This window comes from Schistocerca nitens, chromosome 2, assembly GCF_023898315.1.
Source record: "Schistocerca nitens isolate TAMUIC-IGC-003100 chromosome 2, iqSchNite1.1, whole genome shotgun sequence".
Classification (NCBI taxonomy): Eukaryota; Metazoa; Arthropoda; class Insecta; order Orthoptera; family Acrididae; genus Schistocerca; species Schistocerca nitens.
In genome coordinates this window covers 548,510,409-548,526,945 of record NC_064615.1, presented here as the reverse complement: position 1 = coordinate 548,526,945, position 16,537 = coordinate 548,510,409, and the positions used below count along the sequence as shown (strand labels likewise).

The following is a 16,537-nucleotide window of genomic DNA, read 5'->3' as shown; positions in this document are numbered from 1 at the left end:
CCAGTTTTAGTTTGTTTACTGTTTCGTTTTTGTTTCACTTTCGCGAACTTTTAACCCCGTTCTGTGTGTGTGGCCGGCCGTTGTGGCCGAGCGGTTCTAGGCGCTTCAGACTGGAACCGCGCGACCGCTACGGTCGCAGGTTCGAATCCTGCCTCGGGCATGGATGTGTGTGATGTCCTTAGGTTAGTTAGGTTTAAGTAGTTCTAAGTTCTAGGGGACTGATGACCTCAGATGTTAAGTCCCATAGTGCTCGGAGACATTTGAACCATTTTTGAACCGTGTGTGTGTGTGTGTGTCTGTCTGTCTGTGTGTGTGTGTGTGTCCCATTTTGTATTGTCTAATAGTTCGTTTAGAGTGTTGCGTAGTGTTTTGTTGCAGAGTACTGTTTGGTCATTGATGAATTTTCCTCAGCGTGATAGCTTCTTGGATATGATAATTTTCTTCTATTGGTAAAAAATGGTGCAGATGTTTACTGTGTTTTAGGATCTGGAGGTCCGTTTTCATGGCAGTGGGACGGCGGTTGTATTCAATGAGGCCGTCCGAAAATGCGGATTGATTGCTGTCTCTTTCGTTATGAAAGAAAGTTGTACTGAAGAAGGAAACAACAGACGCCGAGCCGAGCGGGCGCGCCAGCAGCAGTAGGATCAACAGTAATTGTCTGATACACGGTACTTTATTTTATTTTACTTTTTCTCACGTCTCCCGCAAAAAAGTGAACTATACCGGTGTATTTCACTGTGTAGACTAGTGGTTAGCAAATTACTCTTAAGTTTTTGTTACTGAGTACATCTTAGTGCATATCCTTGTGTAAGGCAGTTTCCTAAGGCAATTTTCCCGCCGCCAGGAGCTCCGCTCACACCATTAAGTCTAAATCTCGTGCTGGTACAGAATATGCAATTTCAATCAGTGTATTCTAGTTTGCCTACTTCTCCCATTCAGTAGCTTTTCGTTTCGATAAGAAGTGTATCTAGTAACAGGTAACTGTAGATATAACCACAGTGGAGAAATTTATTTCTGTTTAAGAGTTGCCTTTCCTGGTATAGTGAGAAATCTGCCCAGTAACTGTTCGTGTTTCCTTAGTCTCCTACCGAGCGAGGTGGCGCAGTGGTTAGCACACTGGACTCGCATTCGGGAGGACGACGGTTCAATCCCGTCTCCCGCCATCCTGATTTAGTTTTTCCGTGATTTCCCTAAATCGTTTCAGGCAAATGCCGGGATGGTTACTTTGAAAGGGCACGGCCGATTTCCTTCCCAATCCTTCCCTAACCCGAGCTTGCGCTCCGTCTCTAATGACCTCGTTGTCGACGGGACGTTAAACTCTAACCACCACCACCACCTTAGTCTCCTCGTTATATTTGGCGAACATTCCAAACTAAGTAGCGCCATTTGAGATCTTATATCAATTTTTTACGCACTATGATATCGCAAGGAATCGTACTTTTTTTTGAGCTGACACAAGGAGAATTAGCTGTTGTTCTTAAGCAGCTGGAAGCTGCATTGGCTACCGTCAATATGCTTCTGGATAATGCTCAAAGTTGCGGCGATATCGGGGCGCTGGTGATGAGACCTGCGACACCTTTGGTGCCGTTGGAATCACCTGGTAAGCCAGCTCTCGCTGCATCTAATACGCATCATCTGACCGGTCCGTCCTCACTCGAAAGTGGGTGGCAGACAGTGGTGGGTTCGCTTGTCACTAGGTGGAAGGCAAAGGAGGGAACAGGTCTCGAGGCTGGCTCCTTACGCTTCAGCAATACGTACAAGGTGCTACCCGGTGTTGATAACTCCGAGCCAGTACGAGATGGCCCTCGTGTTGGGCCAGTGACCGATTTGTCTGCCAAGTCCGGACAAGTACAAAGGGTGGGTAATCTTGTCTTTGGGAGATCCAGTGTTAAGCGGGTGATGTAGCTCCTCAAGTAAATATGAGGCAAGACGGGAAAGAAGGCCAGTGTGCATTCGGTATGAACGCTGGGCGTCTCGTCCGTAATGTGGAGGAGGCCCTGCCGGCAGCTATCAAGCGCACTTGGTGCTACCGGCTGCATATAGTGGCACGTGTCGGCACGAATGACGCCTACTGCTTGCGTTCTGAGGGCATTCTTAGGCCCTTTCTGCGGGTGAAAGATTTGGTGAAGGTAACTAGCAGTGCACGCGGGGTGTAGGCTGTCTATTTGTAGCATCGTACCCAGGGTTGATGGCGATCCTCTCGTTTGGAGCAGAGTGGGAGGTCTAAACCAGAGGCTCAGTACACTCTGCGTCGGTATTGGATACGGATTTGTCAACCTCCGCTATCGGGTGCAGACTTGTTGGGGTGTCCTTAGCAGGTCACGCGTGCACTACTAGGATAGCGGAATACGTGTGGCACATTGGGCTTATTTAGGTTAGAAACCATCCTTGGGATCAAAGACGATTTGCCTACTACATAAGTCACAATGTCCTCGGGGAATGTTCGTCGTCGCAGATCAGAGATAGGAAAGGTTAATATGATTTTAGTAAACTGCAGGAGCATCACAGAACAGGTTCCAGAATTAGTATCGCTTACTGAAGGTTGTAATGCACAAATAGTATCAGGAACAGAAAGTTGGTTGAATCTGGACGTTAATGACAACGGAAACATAAGTTCAGAATGCAACATTTATCGTAAGGATAGGTTAGTCGCCAATGGTGGCGGCGTATTTATCGCAGTAAAGAATTCGATAAAGTCTAGGGAGGTTATCACGGATTCCGATTCTAAATTAATCTGGGAGAAGTTAAGTAGCAAAAATCGGTCAAAAATGGTAACTGATGGCTTTACAGACCGCCTGAGACAGGAGCTCTTGTGGTACAGTGATTCAAACAGAACTACATCAGTCCCCTGTTGTTCGGGCGTCTGTCACAGTTCTTTCATGACTACTCAGAACGTACTAGAACATGCATTAATACTGTGAAATGGTATATCGATAATGGCTAGGCACTAACCGAAATCTGGATTTGCTGAATAAAACCTGGAAGAAAAGGACAACTGATTGCCGTGCTCTGTCATTTGAAAGAACTTGCAGAATATCGTTAGTAATTTTCCTGATCGTACCGTCGTAATAGGGGTGAATTCAACTTGCCAGGTATAGATTGGGGGTGTTATACCATCAAAACTGGTGCCAGGGACGGGGAATCATGTAGCACTGATCTGGACATCTTGTCCGAAAATTACCTTGAGCACATAGTTAGACAGCCAAATCGTGAGGGTAACGTCTTAGATCTCCTGGCAACAAACAAACCTGAACTTATCGAATCAGTTATCGTAGATGAAGGTGTTGTGGATTGGCAAGACAGCCAATCCACTAGGAGGAATCCGAAAGGCACGCGTTTAAGCTCACGAAGGCTGGCGTGAGGTCTGGAACAGGACACGGAAATGAGAATAACCAAAAACGTACGTAGCTGCTGGAATACTTAACTTTAATCCATAATTGGTGAACATCGCTCTTGACGGTACATGTTTTACAGCATCAATAGTGACTGGTAATGGCGCCTTGCTAGGTCGTAGCAAATGACGTAGCTGAAGGCTAAGCTAACTATCGTCTCGGCAAATGAGAGCGTAATTTGTCAGTGAACCATCGCTAGCAAAGTCGGCTGTACAACTGGGGCGAGTGCTAGGAAGGCTCTCTAGACCTGCCGTGTGGCGGCGCTCGGTCTGCAATCACTGATAGTGGCGACACGCGGGTCCGACGTATACTAAAGGACCGCGGCCGATTTAAAGGCTACCACCTAGCAAGTGTGGTGTCTGGCGGTGACACCACAGAAGGTATCAGTGATCATAAGGCTGTGACTGCATCTATGACAACGGGTCTTACAAAGAATGTTAGGAAAGGTAGGAAGATATTTTTGCTTAGTAAGAATGACAGGATACAAATTTCAGAGTATCTGGGCAGTCTGCATCATATATTCGGTAGGACGGAAAATTTGGAGAACAAATGGAAAAAAATTCAAAGCAATCATCCATTATGCTCTAGACAAGTACGTTCCGAGCGAGCTCTTAAAGGATGGAAAAGACCCAACATGGTTTGATAGCTGTGTTAGAAAACTGCTACTGAAAACAAGGGAACTTCATTTCAGATTCTGGAGAAGTAAAAGCCTATCGACAAACAAAATCTGGACGAAAATGAGCGTAAGAAACGTAAGGAGAGCTATGAGAGAAACGTTCAATGACTTTGAAGCTAAATCTTGTCAAACGATCGGAGTAAAATACTCTATGAGGTTTTGGTCGTGTGTAAAATCAGTAAGTGGGTCAAAATCATCTATTCCTTCACTCAGTGACAATACTGTTACCGAAACGCAAGATAAACGTGAGAAGACTGAATAACTGAATTCGTCCTTCCGAAATTGCTTCACCCCGGAAGATTGTAATACGGCCCTCCCTTCAATCGTCGAATGAACGTCGAAATGACAGATATTGAGATAGCAAATCCCGGAACAGAAAAACAATTACAATCGGTTAGTAGCAGAAAGGCTTCAGGACCAGATGAGATATCTATCAGATTCTACACAGATTATGCGAAAGAGCTTGCTCTACTTCTATCAGTAGTTTGTCGCAGATTGTGTGAGCAACGAAGGTTACCTAGTGATTGGAAGAATGTGACAAGTCATTTCCGTTTTTAAGGAAGGCCGTAGGACAGATACACAAAATTGTAGGCCTACATTGTTGACATCAGTCTATTGTAGTGAAAGGAGTCTACCGGGACACTGTTGTATGTGGCACCAGAAAACGGTAAGAATATTAATAAATTAAAATGAAACTAGTATACTATAAACGATGAATGTCTCTGATAGGCTAGATAATACGGATCGCTGACTGTGTAAGGCCGCGTAGCCAGAGATAGTGCTTTGTTGGAGTAAGAGAGCGCTGGGCGCACAGTTGTAGGTAGCTGTCTGTGAGGGAAAGACCATGGAGCAGGCAGTTTCTGTGGTGTGCTGTGTGAAGCCACCAATATAGTTGAGCATGGACGTAGAGGTCTTCATGCAACCAAGATGATTTCTGCTTTTGCCACTGCGTTAGTACAGATGAGTTGGCTGATAATTTGTAATTTGTAATTGAGTAACCCCAGAATATAAGTAAAAGGTTTTGATAAAAAGGCTAGTCAGATATTTCATTTTTGTAATACTTTTAAGAATTGTTAACAGAGCTATGTGTAATTTGATGATTTGCATTTATGTTGGATTAGCTAGATAATACTTGCTGTTTGAATTTCATTGTTTGTCAATCAATTGAGAGTAATGTAGCTCCAATTGTCAGATGTTTTTGAAAAGCCCAACTTAACTTGCAATATAATTTTGCAAGAACACCGAGTGTTAGGAATTCACCATAATCATACCGCCTCCCTTTCCAGGTCAAATATATTTTAAGGTTGTTGGATTTTCTTGAATGTGCTCGTTTATCAGCCAAATGTATTTCATGTTCATTTCAAATTATTATAGACATGAAACTTTATGGCAGATGAAAACTGTGTGCTGGACTGAGACTCGAACTCGGGACCTTTGCCTTTCGCGGGCAAGTGCTCTACCAACTAAGCTACCCAAGCACGACTCACGCCCCGTCCTCACAGCTTTACTTCTGCCAGCAGTACCTCGTCTCCTACCTTCCAAACTTTACAGAAGATCTCCTGCGAACCTTGCAGAACTAGCACTCCTGAAAGAAAGGATATTGCGGAGACATGGCTTAGCCACAGCGTTGGGGATGTTTCCAGAATGAGATTTTCACTCTGCAGCGGAGTGTGCGCTGATGTGAAACTTCCTCGCAGATTAAAACTGTGTGCGGGACCGAGACTCGAACTCGGGACCCTTGCCTTTCGCGGGCAAGTGCTCTCATTCTATTATAGACAATACTGCACACACTTTGCAAGATAGTATTACTACTGACATTTATGCTGTTGTCTGATGAATCATTATTACATTTTTTGTTAGGTTAGTCACACTTTGCACTTTACAAGGTTGCCATGTTTCATTGATGCCCATTCTTATGCTGTAATTTGCTATATATCTCTTATACTTGATGGTGTCACTAGTTTAGTTGCTTTTACCTATGTAGATTTAAGAAATCAATATACCCTGTAACTCATGTCCCTTACATATACTCATCCATTTGATGTAATTTGCAGAACCAATGTACTGAAGTCTCTTTGTATCAAAACGAGACTTAATGCTCATATGCAGGAACTGCATTACGTAGAAAGAATGACATAAGCAGCTTACATGGAATACTAAACGTCATTGACACTACTCACACTATTTCCTGGCAGGCTTTTATAACCATTTTCCTTTTGGTGTACTATGTAAATTAGGCAGATTATCTATAAAGATTTAGGATTAAGAATATCATTTCTGCATTTTGTGTTAGGCATAAGAGTAATATTAGATTATTTACTGAGTGCTCATGCCATATGCTGCACCAAATTTTTGTAATAACGTTGGAATACTGTTGTTTAATAAGTGTTCATGCCAAGAGCTGCACTCCAATAATGAGGATTATATTGACATATTGATGATTTTTATATAATGATATTGTATGATGTTAATGTGTATTTTGTGTATCTTGTGTACTTTCTATGAAAATTTATCTCACCTTGTGCCACGTAATTGATATTTGTGGGAGGCTGTCACAGAAGCTTTGCATCTAAAAACATTTTTTTACCATTCCTTATGAGACTGCATATAATAATGCCTTCTTATGTTAGCCTGCATGACTTCCTTTTTTCAGGTACTAATCATATTTACAGGTTCCACTATTTCTGCAATTCACTCGCATCTTTACATATTTATCTCATGATTTACTGTGATGTGTTGCATTTACCTAGTCACTAAGCTATATGGCACTTAGCACTCCTGTCTTTATGCTTGCATATTACTATAATCACATTTTTCTTTGTTTTTGCTCTAACAGTTCTTGACTCAAGGCGAATGACGATTAACTGTTAATCATTTTCTTTACAGATGAAGTGCACTGCCCTGATCAATCATTCCCCTACCCTTCCCTGTAGATATGTGTATTGTTATGGATTTAGCTCATTTAATAGATATTTTTATGAAGACCTGAGGGTGCCACACAATCTATAAATATTGAGTCTTTACTCATACATGCCATACTTTGATACTATGATTTTGTCTGTCTAACATGTACTCATACAGGCCACAAAGAACCATACTTACATATAACAGTGCTGTTTATGTACCTTCTTCTTGTAAAAGCCATATCGAGTTACATATTCTCATAATGAATTATGCATAGGCCTCTGAGTGCCATATAATGTTATAGGTAAATTATATTTAATGATACTTTCTCAGCTTTGATGTTTATGCTATGCAAAAGTAGGCCACTGTGATCCACAAATATGTTTTCTGCCACATTTTTGCTACTTAGGTAAGCATTTATGTATGTATAAATGCCACATGGAACCTCTGATTGATATTTTCTCTACAATTGTTTTTGTTATTAAGATCTGCATGTATTCTAAGTACAAGGCCACCTGAAGTCATTCAGTTCTAGATTTTACTGTTACGTTTTCTTAAGTGGTTATATCACAATATTGCATATAGAAGGCCACTGAGAGCCACAGTATAATATTAGGAACCAGTCATGTTAAGTTATTCTATGTCTAATTGGCAGCCTGATGCCACATTTATTGATGTTATCTTATTCAGAGTTCAATTTCAGTTTTGAGAATTCACTCTGATGTAAAGCCTTGTTGCTTCATCCAGTCTGTAATTTCATTAGGATGCTGTACCTTTTCTAATCAGATAAATTACTCGATGTTGACATAGGTAGAAATGGTCGTGTCCCTCTACCTTACCTTTGCTACTTTTCTGTACCTTCCATTGTCCAGTCTCCTACCTCTATTCATGGTACTGGTACAATTTACTACTGGTATTCATACTTCAACATAAGTGACTGTATATGTTTTTTGGATCTAAGAAGAATCTCTAGTATGAAGACCAGTGATGATACTTGTCACCACGTTACTGATATTATGGTAATTGCCAACAAGTTTGATGATGTTATGTAGTTAGATAAATTTATCACACATTTGTTGTACAAGGTACTTCCAAATATGTGCCAAATTTGCTAAACCCCGTTGGAGGGTTGTGAAAGGCGTCTACTGCGGCACACTTGTATGTGACACCAATAGAAGATGCGAATATTAATAAATTAAAATGAAACTAGTATACTATAAACGATGAATGTCTCAACGCAGTTTACTAACTTGTACAAAGTTTTTCTACAGTTCATCGCCATTCTTATGGTCCTCCTCGATTTTTTTTAAAAAAAGTTGACTGTTCAAATATCCGTTTCCAAAAATAATGTACAGTTTCCTGACACTCTAATTTCACCCAAGAATCTGACTACTAATCAGATAGATTCCGGTATTGCGGACGCCACTGATCTGCAAATGGCTGATGTGCACAATTCAAAACTTGATTGCTTACCTAATGACGTCAGTGATTTACCTACTTTTCACACAATGAATCAGATTGCCAACAATATGTCAGAGGACACAGTAGTGCAAAGTACTCAATCTGTTTTTAAAACTCCGTCAGATTCTGTAAACGGCGATTATGCAGACAACGCAACAAACGAGACGTCCATGGTTGAAGATGAGGCCTCCACACCACAAAGCACAACACAGATGACACCCGATGCATCAATTCAAAGCAAGATGGAAGTGGTGTTTCAAAATCTCATGCACATGTTCAATGAACGATTTAATAAATATGATGAACAATTTTCCGTCATACGAGAAATACAAGTTGACACCACGAATCAGTTACGATAAGAAATACGAGAAATACAAGTCAACACCACCACTCAGTTCAACTAACAATTTTCCACCTTATGTGACGAGCTTAAATCGGACACAGAAACGACTAAAACCCTTTTCCAACAGATAGATGCAGACATTAAGGCCAGTGAAACACGTCTGTGCGATAAATTTGAAGCTATAGTCAGGCAATGTACAGGCAGCACCAAACCTGTAAGGGATGACATTAATGCTATAAGATATCAATGTTGGGAAACCTATCAAAATTTTACTGAGAAATTGTCCATGACCTGACGTTATCTACAGCAGTCTGATAAACTCAGAAAACAATACTGAGCACCTTGTGCCTACCAAATCTGATAATAAAGCTAAATTTTCCACCTCAGAAATTTCATTGCATTTCAATGATACCGACAACAATACCGCCTGGAGTGACGCACATGAAAGCTCTGTTGAGCCACCCAAGCAGTCTGAAAGAGGTAACAGTGAGCGTATCAAGCCTCATATAAAGCATGATGACACTAACAGCAAAGAAGTTTTCTGTCAACCGAAAAATGGCATACACAACGCAGCCTTTTGTCATGAAAACCTTCCGCTCACACCACAGGTTTCCTCTTCATCGTGTGCAAACACTTCTAACACTTGTGCTGATAAATGCTACTCCCCACCAATCGATTAGCAGACCAGATTCATACAGCAAAATCGAACCTCAACAAATAACATTTATTTCCGTCAGATTAATGATGTGAACAATCAAACATCAGACGTCACATTCAGTCTCAACACAAAACAGAGTTTGTTTCCTTCCGTGACGCATACCACAAATATTAAATTCTCACTGCGTCAAAACGCTAAATTTTTTGAAGAACAAGACGATTTCCCTTACTCTGAATCTTTGAATTGAGCAACTAATACTGGGCAAAAGCAAACTATGTATATCCCTCACAGCCCAATGACATACGTAGCAGCCCATCCAGTGAAGCAAAATTTTTCTAACAACAATAATGATCGATATACTATTGCTACAGATTCCTGTGAAATCACGCACGCAATATATTACCATTCCATTTATCTCTAACAAACCACATACGTATAATCATGACAACCCACTCCCAGAATGCAAAATTAACAGCTACAAGCTACGATGTCCATTACTACAGAAAATAAAACACAGCAACTTCGTGGAAGTCACATGCAGAATTACAGCACGGATGTACATGCTATTTTAAGGAAAAATGGTTTTATTATCGACGGTAAACCAACCCAATTTGATGTCACAGCCCAAACGAATAATGGTCACCACAGTTCGAATTCATTTCAACAGCCCCCTTCTAATTCAAACGAACAGCATATTTACTCTGAAACTTCCTGGCAGATTAAAACTGTGTGCCAGACCGTGACTCGAACTCGGGACCTTAGCCATTAGCGGGCAAGTGCTCTACCATCTGAGCTACCAAAGCACGACACACGCCCGATACTCACAGCTTTACTTCTGCCAGTATTTCGTCTCCTACCTTCCAAACTTTACAGAAGCTCTTCTGCGAACCTTGCAGAACTAGCACTCCTGAAAGAAAGAGTACTGCAGAGACATGGCTTAGCCATAGCCTGGGGGATGTTTCCAGAACGAGATTTTCACTCTGCAGCGGAGTGTGCGCTGATATGAAACTTCCTGGCAGATTAAAACTGTGTGCCCGACCGAGACTCGAACTCGGGACCTTTGCCTTTCGCGGGCAAGTGCTCTACCATCTGAGCTACCGAAGCACAACTCACGCCCGGTACTCACAGCTTTACTTCTGCCAGTATCTCGTCTCCCACCTTCCAAACTTTACAGAAGCTCTTCTGCGAACCTTGCAGTTCGAGTCTGGTTGGGCACACACTTTTAATCTGCCAGGAACTTTCATATCAGCGCATACTCCGCTGCAGAGTGAAAATCTCATTCTGGAAACTTCCCCCAGGCTGTGGCTAAGCCATGTCTCTGCAGTATCCTTTCTTTCAGGAGTGCTAGTTCTGCAAGGTTCCCAGAAGAGCTTCTGTAAAGTTTGGAAGGTAGGAGACGAGATACTGGCAGAAGTAAAGCTGTGAGTACCGGGTGTGAGTCGTGCTTCGGTAGCTCAGATGGTAGAGCACTTGCCCGCGAAAGGCAAAGGTCCCGAGTTCGAGTCTCGGTCATGCACAGAGTTTTAATCTGCCAGGAAGTTTCATATCAGCGCACAATCCGCTGCAGAGTGAAAATCTTGTGGTATCACCGCCAGACACCTTTAAATCGGCCGCGGTCCGTTAGTATACATCGGACCCGCGTGTCGCCACTATCAGTGATTGCAGACCGAGCGCCGCCACACGGCAGGTCTAGAGAGACTTTATAGCACTCGCCCCAGTTGTACAACCGACTTCGCTAGCGATGGTTCACTGACAAAATACGCTCTCATTTGCCGAGACGATAGTTTAACATAGCCTTCAGCTACATCATTTGCTACGACTTAGCAAGGCGCCATTATCAGTTACTATTGATAATGTGAATCATGTACCGTCCAGACCGACGTTCACCATTAATGGATTAAAGTTAAGTATTTCACCAGCTACGTCCGTTTTCCTACATTCTAATTTCCTTGTCCTGTTCTAGACCTCACGCCAGCCTGCGTGAGCTAAAACGCGTGCCTTTCGGCCTCCTCTAGTCACACGGTGTGGGCTCTCCTGCCAACCAAAACATTGGCGACAAGGCAAAACCGCGTTCTTATCGATATTGCCCTGATCTACTTGTGTAATGGCTTCGACACAATCTCCAGATGTACTGTCCGAATTTTATCGCTTACAGAATCAGCAGACGCTGGCCTTACTGGATGCTCTTGGACAGCTCGTCCAGGTTCAACGGGCAATGCAAACCGATGCGGCAGCCGCCGCTCCACCGCTAACTCAGCCACAACATGCTGTTGCACCAACTTTTCGACCTTTTGATGCTGCGCTGGAAAGCTGGACGGAGTGGTCACGAGAATTTGGATTCCATCTCGCCGCCTACAGAATTCAAGGTAACGAGCGGCAGCCTTTTTTGTTATCATTGGTCGGCGTACAAACGTACCATGTGATAGTCAAATTGTTTCCGTGACGCGACGTAGCAACTCTGTCCTACGACGAAATTTTGTCTGCATTAGATGCATATTTCAAAGGATCAGTCAATGTAGTTGCGAAAAGATATACCTTGTTTCGTACAAAAAGTATGGCAGGTCAAACTAATCGGGAGTGGGTTGCAACCTTGCAAGGCCTTTCTAGGGATTGTGCTTTTGAGTGTCAATGTGGACTCCCTTATTCAGATACTATGGTACGTGATGCAATTGCACAGAACGTTTCTGATTTTCGTATACGGGAACAGATTTTGAAACTAGTCAATCCCTCCCTTCAACAAGTGATGGACATATTGGATCTGCAGGACACACTTGACTTTGCTCAGGAATCATTTGAAACTTCGCCACCCGTGTGTCAGGTTAACAGGCCCACCGGGCGCACTGCACGGAACAGTAAACAGTCCTCGCGCCCGGCAGTGCAGCTGCTGCCAGGCTCTCAGCCACGTGTGCCACGCAGGCAAGCAAATGCAGTGCTAAAATCATGCCCGCGGTGTGCTACTCGACATTCGCATGAGAATTGCCTGTCACGCCAGGCTATTTGCTTTTTCTGTAATAAAAAAAGGACATGTTCAGAGTGTTTGCCAGAAAAAGCTCAGATTGGAAACTCATAACCATTCCAGGCCCTTTGCTTCGCGCCGAATTCGAACCAAGGATACTCAGGATTGTGAAACTTCGCCCATGGAAATTAATGTAGTTCATTCCACTCCGGTCAGTGCCACTCTCTCTAACAGTGACTGTGTTCGTCCCTCAAATAGTGTGCATCGACATCGCCGGAAATCCCGTCAAGTCGCAAGTGATTTTGTACCAGTGTCAGTTCACGTTGCACGAGACAGTCACTCTTTTCGTCAGCAGGACAATAAACTTTTTGTAGACTTGGACATTAACGGCAAAGTGATACCATTCCAGCTTGATACCGGGGCTGCAGTTAGACTGATCAATCAAGACAGATACAAACTGCTAGTCACACCTCTGTTGCGTGCCGCAAATGTTAAGCCAACTAGCTATTTAGGTCAAAAGATCCATGTGTTAGAACAGTGCAGCGTTCTTGCAACATAAAAAGGACAAACAAAACTTGTGTCATTTTACGTCCTTCATTCTTCTTCTGCAGTGAACTTGTTTGGTTTCGATTTATTTCAGTTGTTTAACTTGTCTATAGTAAATCAGGTCCTATCAGTGAACCAGCCTGTGCCTTCAGACAGTGTTTCTCGTCTATGTGAAGAATTTGCAGACATTTTTGCACCGGGCCTCGGTTGCGCTCAGAACTATAAAGCACATTTGGAACTGAAAGTAAACGCGCAACTGAAATTTTTCAGAGCGCGCAATGTTCTCCACGCATTGCGTGATGAGGTCACAAAAACATTACACGATTTGGAATCACAAGGTGTAATTGAATGTGTGCAGGCTTCTCTCTGGGCATCACCCTTAGTAATTTTGCCAAAACCTTCCAGAAAATTGAGACTTTGTGTGGACTTCAAGGCAACAGTGAATCCGCAACTAGTGATTGCAACTTTTCCTTTACCCCACCCGGAAGATCTTTTTGACAGACTGTGCCCGGGTAAATATTTTTCGAAGTTGGACCTAGCAGATGCATACTTGCAAATACCGGTGGACGAAGAATCCCAGCGTGTTTTGGTGGTTAACACGCATCTTGGTTTGTATCAATTCAAACCACTGCCATTCGGGTGTGCATCCGCCCCTGCATTGTTTCAGCAATATCTACAAACTGTTTGTGCGTCGGTCCCTACTGCAGCAACCTATCTGGACGATATTTCGATCTCTGGAAAGACGGAAGAAGATCATTTAGCCAATCTCAGAACATTATTTCAGGTCTTGCGACAAAATGGTCTTCGCTTTCGGAAGGACAAATGTGTGTTTTTTGCTCGTGACTTGCCCTACCTGGGACATGTACTCAATGCCCAAGGCATACATCCTAGTCCCGAGCACCTCCGTGCCATACAAGACTTGCCTTCGCCGCAGAATTTGAAGCAGCTACAGAGTGTGCTGGGAAAAATCAACTATTATCATAAATATGTGCCGCATGCCTCTTCCATTTCAGCTCCGCTTCATCGCTTACGCCGTAAAGGTGTTCCGTTCGTCTGGACGACGGAATGCGAACGCGCCTTTCGCCAGTTGAAATCAGCGTTGCTTTCCACTACTTGCTTTACGCCATTCGATCCCCAGAAGCCCCTTTTGTTGATGGTGGATGCATCGGATTTCGGGATCGGTGCTGTGCTTGCGCTCAAAGATGGATCGCACGATCGTCCTATTGCCTTTGCGTCCAAATTACTCTCGTCTGCGCAAATAAATTATTCACAGATCGAGAAAGAAGCATTGGCTCTCGTATTTGGTGTTACGAATGTTCATGATTTCTTGTATGGTCGTCACTTTACCACCATCACAGACCACAAACCTTTAACATCGCTTTTTCATCCGAACAAACCTGTACCTCCACGTACAGCGCAGAAATTCATTCGCTGGTCTATTTTCCTCTCGCAGTACCGCTACGATATCTTGTATCGGTCCACTGCTAAGCACGGAAACGCCGATGCGTTGTCCCGTTTGCCTGTTGCTGAGGATAGAGCATTCGATTCCTCCGAACTTGCTTGCCTGTTCATTGATTCGGAAACCGATACCGTGGTCGAATGGTTTCCGATTGATTTTCGTCGTGTAGCTACAGCCACAGCTGCCGACCCTGTCCTTGCTACCGTTCTGCGTTTTGTTGCTACGCAATGGCCCTTGCCAAAGTCACAGATCGGGGACCCGTTGATTCGCCGATTTTTTGCTCACAAGGAGAGACTTTTTGTTCGATGTGGTGTTTTGCTGTTGCGTTCTGATAATGATCAGTCCAGGGTCGTGGTCCAACGTTCGTTACAGTCCTCTGTCTTACAGCTTCTCCACCAAGGACATTGGGGTATAGTGAGGACGAAACAACTTGCTCGTCAGCACTGTACTTGTTTCGGAATCGATGCCGCGATTACGAATATGTGCTCTTCTTGCATGATGTGTGCTGAACAACAATCAGCACCACCGCGGAAATTCTTTGCATGGCCAAAAGCCACTGCCCCTTGGCAACGCTTACACATCGATTTTGCTGGTCCATTCTGGAATGCTCGATGGTTGGTTGTGGTAGATTCATTCAGTAATTTTCCTTTTGTTGTCCGGATGTCTTCCACGACGTCATCTGCCACCATCCAAGCGTTATCTGCTATCTTTTGCATAGACTATTGTTTCCGACAATGGCCCACAATTCATGTCCGCAGAATTTCAGTCATTCTGCAAGGCCAATGGTATTCAACATCTGACGTCCGCGCCGTTTTCGCCACAGTGAAACGGTGCCGCTGAACGATTGGTCAGCACTTTCAAGTCACAGATGTTGAAGTTAAAAGAGTCACATTCTCTGGAGGACGCGTTAGTGCTCTTTTTGCCCTCGTATCGCTCTCAGCCCCGAGATGGTCGCTCGCCGGCTAAGTTGCTCCACGGTCGTCATCATCGAACCTTGATGTCTTTGCTACATCCGCCGCATCAGGTTCCTGTGCAGCGGCAGACACATGCTTTTGCTCCAGGCGACGTTGTCTACTATCGTCACTACCGATGTTCTCGGCGTTGGCTCGAAGGGCGCATTCTTCGCTGCCTCGGACGCGCTATGTATCTGGTTTTGGGTGCCTCTGGTGAGGTGTGCCGGCATCTCAATCCGCTGCGCCTATGTCGTCGCATGGGATCTGCCACCGCCGCCTGTTCTCCCGCCAGCGACGCCTGCAGTGGACGCTTCGCTGCAGCCGCTGGGCGCCCCCCTGGGTCACGCGTCCGCGGGACCAGTTGTCCTCAGACATGGAACTCTTGCCCGCTCCGGACCATATGTCGTCTTCGCCCGTCGGGTGCCCCGGCCCGATGGAGGTCGACCCTTCGGCCCCTCCTGTCTCTCTGCGGGCGCATGCACCGCATGTTGGCGTGCACCCTGGAGCAGCTTTTCAGGCGTTTCCTAGCTCCCCGCGGTCCGAATGGCAGGGTGCGGGTCGCACAGCCTCGCCTGTTGTTAGGCTCCCCACCTCGTCGCATACGTCACCATGGAGTCCCCCCCCCCCCCCCACGGCGGGCGGAAGCCTTATGCCACCACCGTACGCCGATTTGCGGGGGTGGAATGTGGTGTCACCGCCAGACACCACACTTGCTAGGTGGTAGCCTTTAAATCGGCCGCGGTCCTTTAGTATACGTCGGACCCGCGTGTCGCCACTATCAGTGATTGCAGACCGAGTGCTGCCACACGGCAGGTCTAGAGAGACTTCCTAGCACTCGCCCCAGTTGTACAACCGACTTTGCTTGCGATGGTTCACTGACAAAATACGCTCTCATTTGCCGAGACGATAGTTTAACATAGCCTTCAGCTACGTCATTTGCTACGACCTAGCGAGGCGCCATTATCAGTTACTGTTGATAATGTGAATCATGTACCGTCCAGACCGACGTTCACCATTAATGGATTAAAGTTAAGTATTCCAGCAGCTACTTCCGTTTTTCTACATTCTAATTTCGTTCTCCTGTTCCAGACCTCACGCCAGCCTGCGTGAGCTAAAACGCGTGCCTTTCGGCCTCCTCTAGTAACACGGTGTTGGCTCTCCTACCAACCAAAACAAATCTCATTCTGGA

The 16,537-nt window shown here is 44.5% G+C and overlaps 1 non-coding gene across 1 annotated transcript; it reads left to right on the top strand.

Moving 5' to 3' along the window:
* Positions 1–1,090: 1,090 nt before the first annotated feature.
* Trnaa-cgc (transfer RNA alanine (anticodon CGC)) lies at positions 1,091–1,163 on the top strand. The gene has a single exon. It is a non-coding gene; the product is annotated as a tRNA-Ala (tRNA).
* The last annotated feature ends 15,374 nt before the right edge of the window (positions 1,164–16,537 follow it).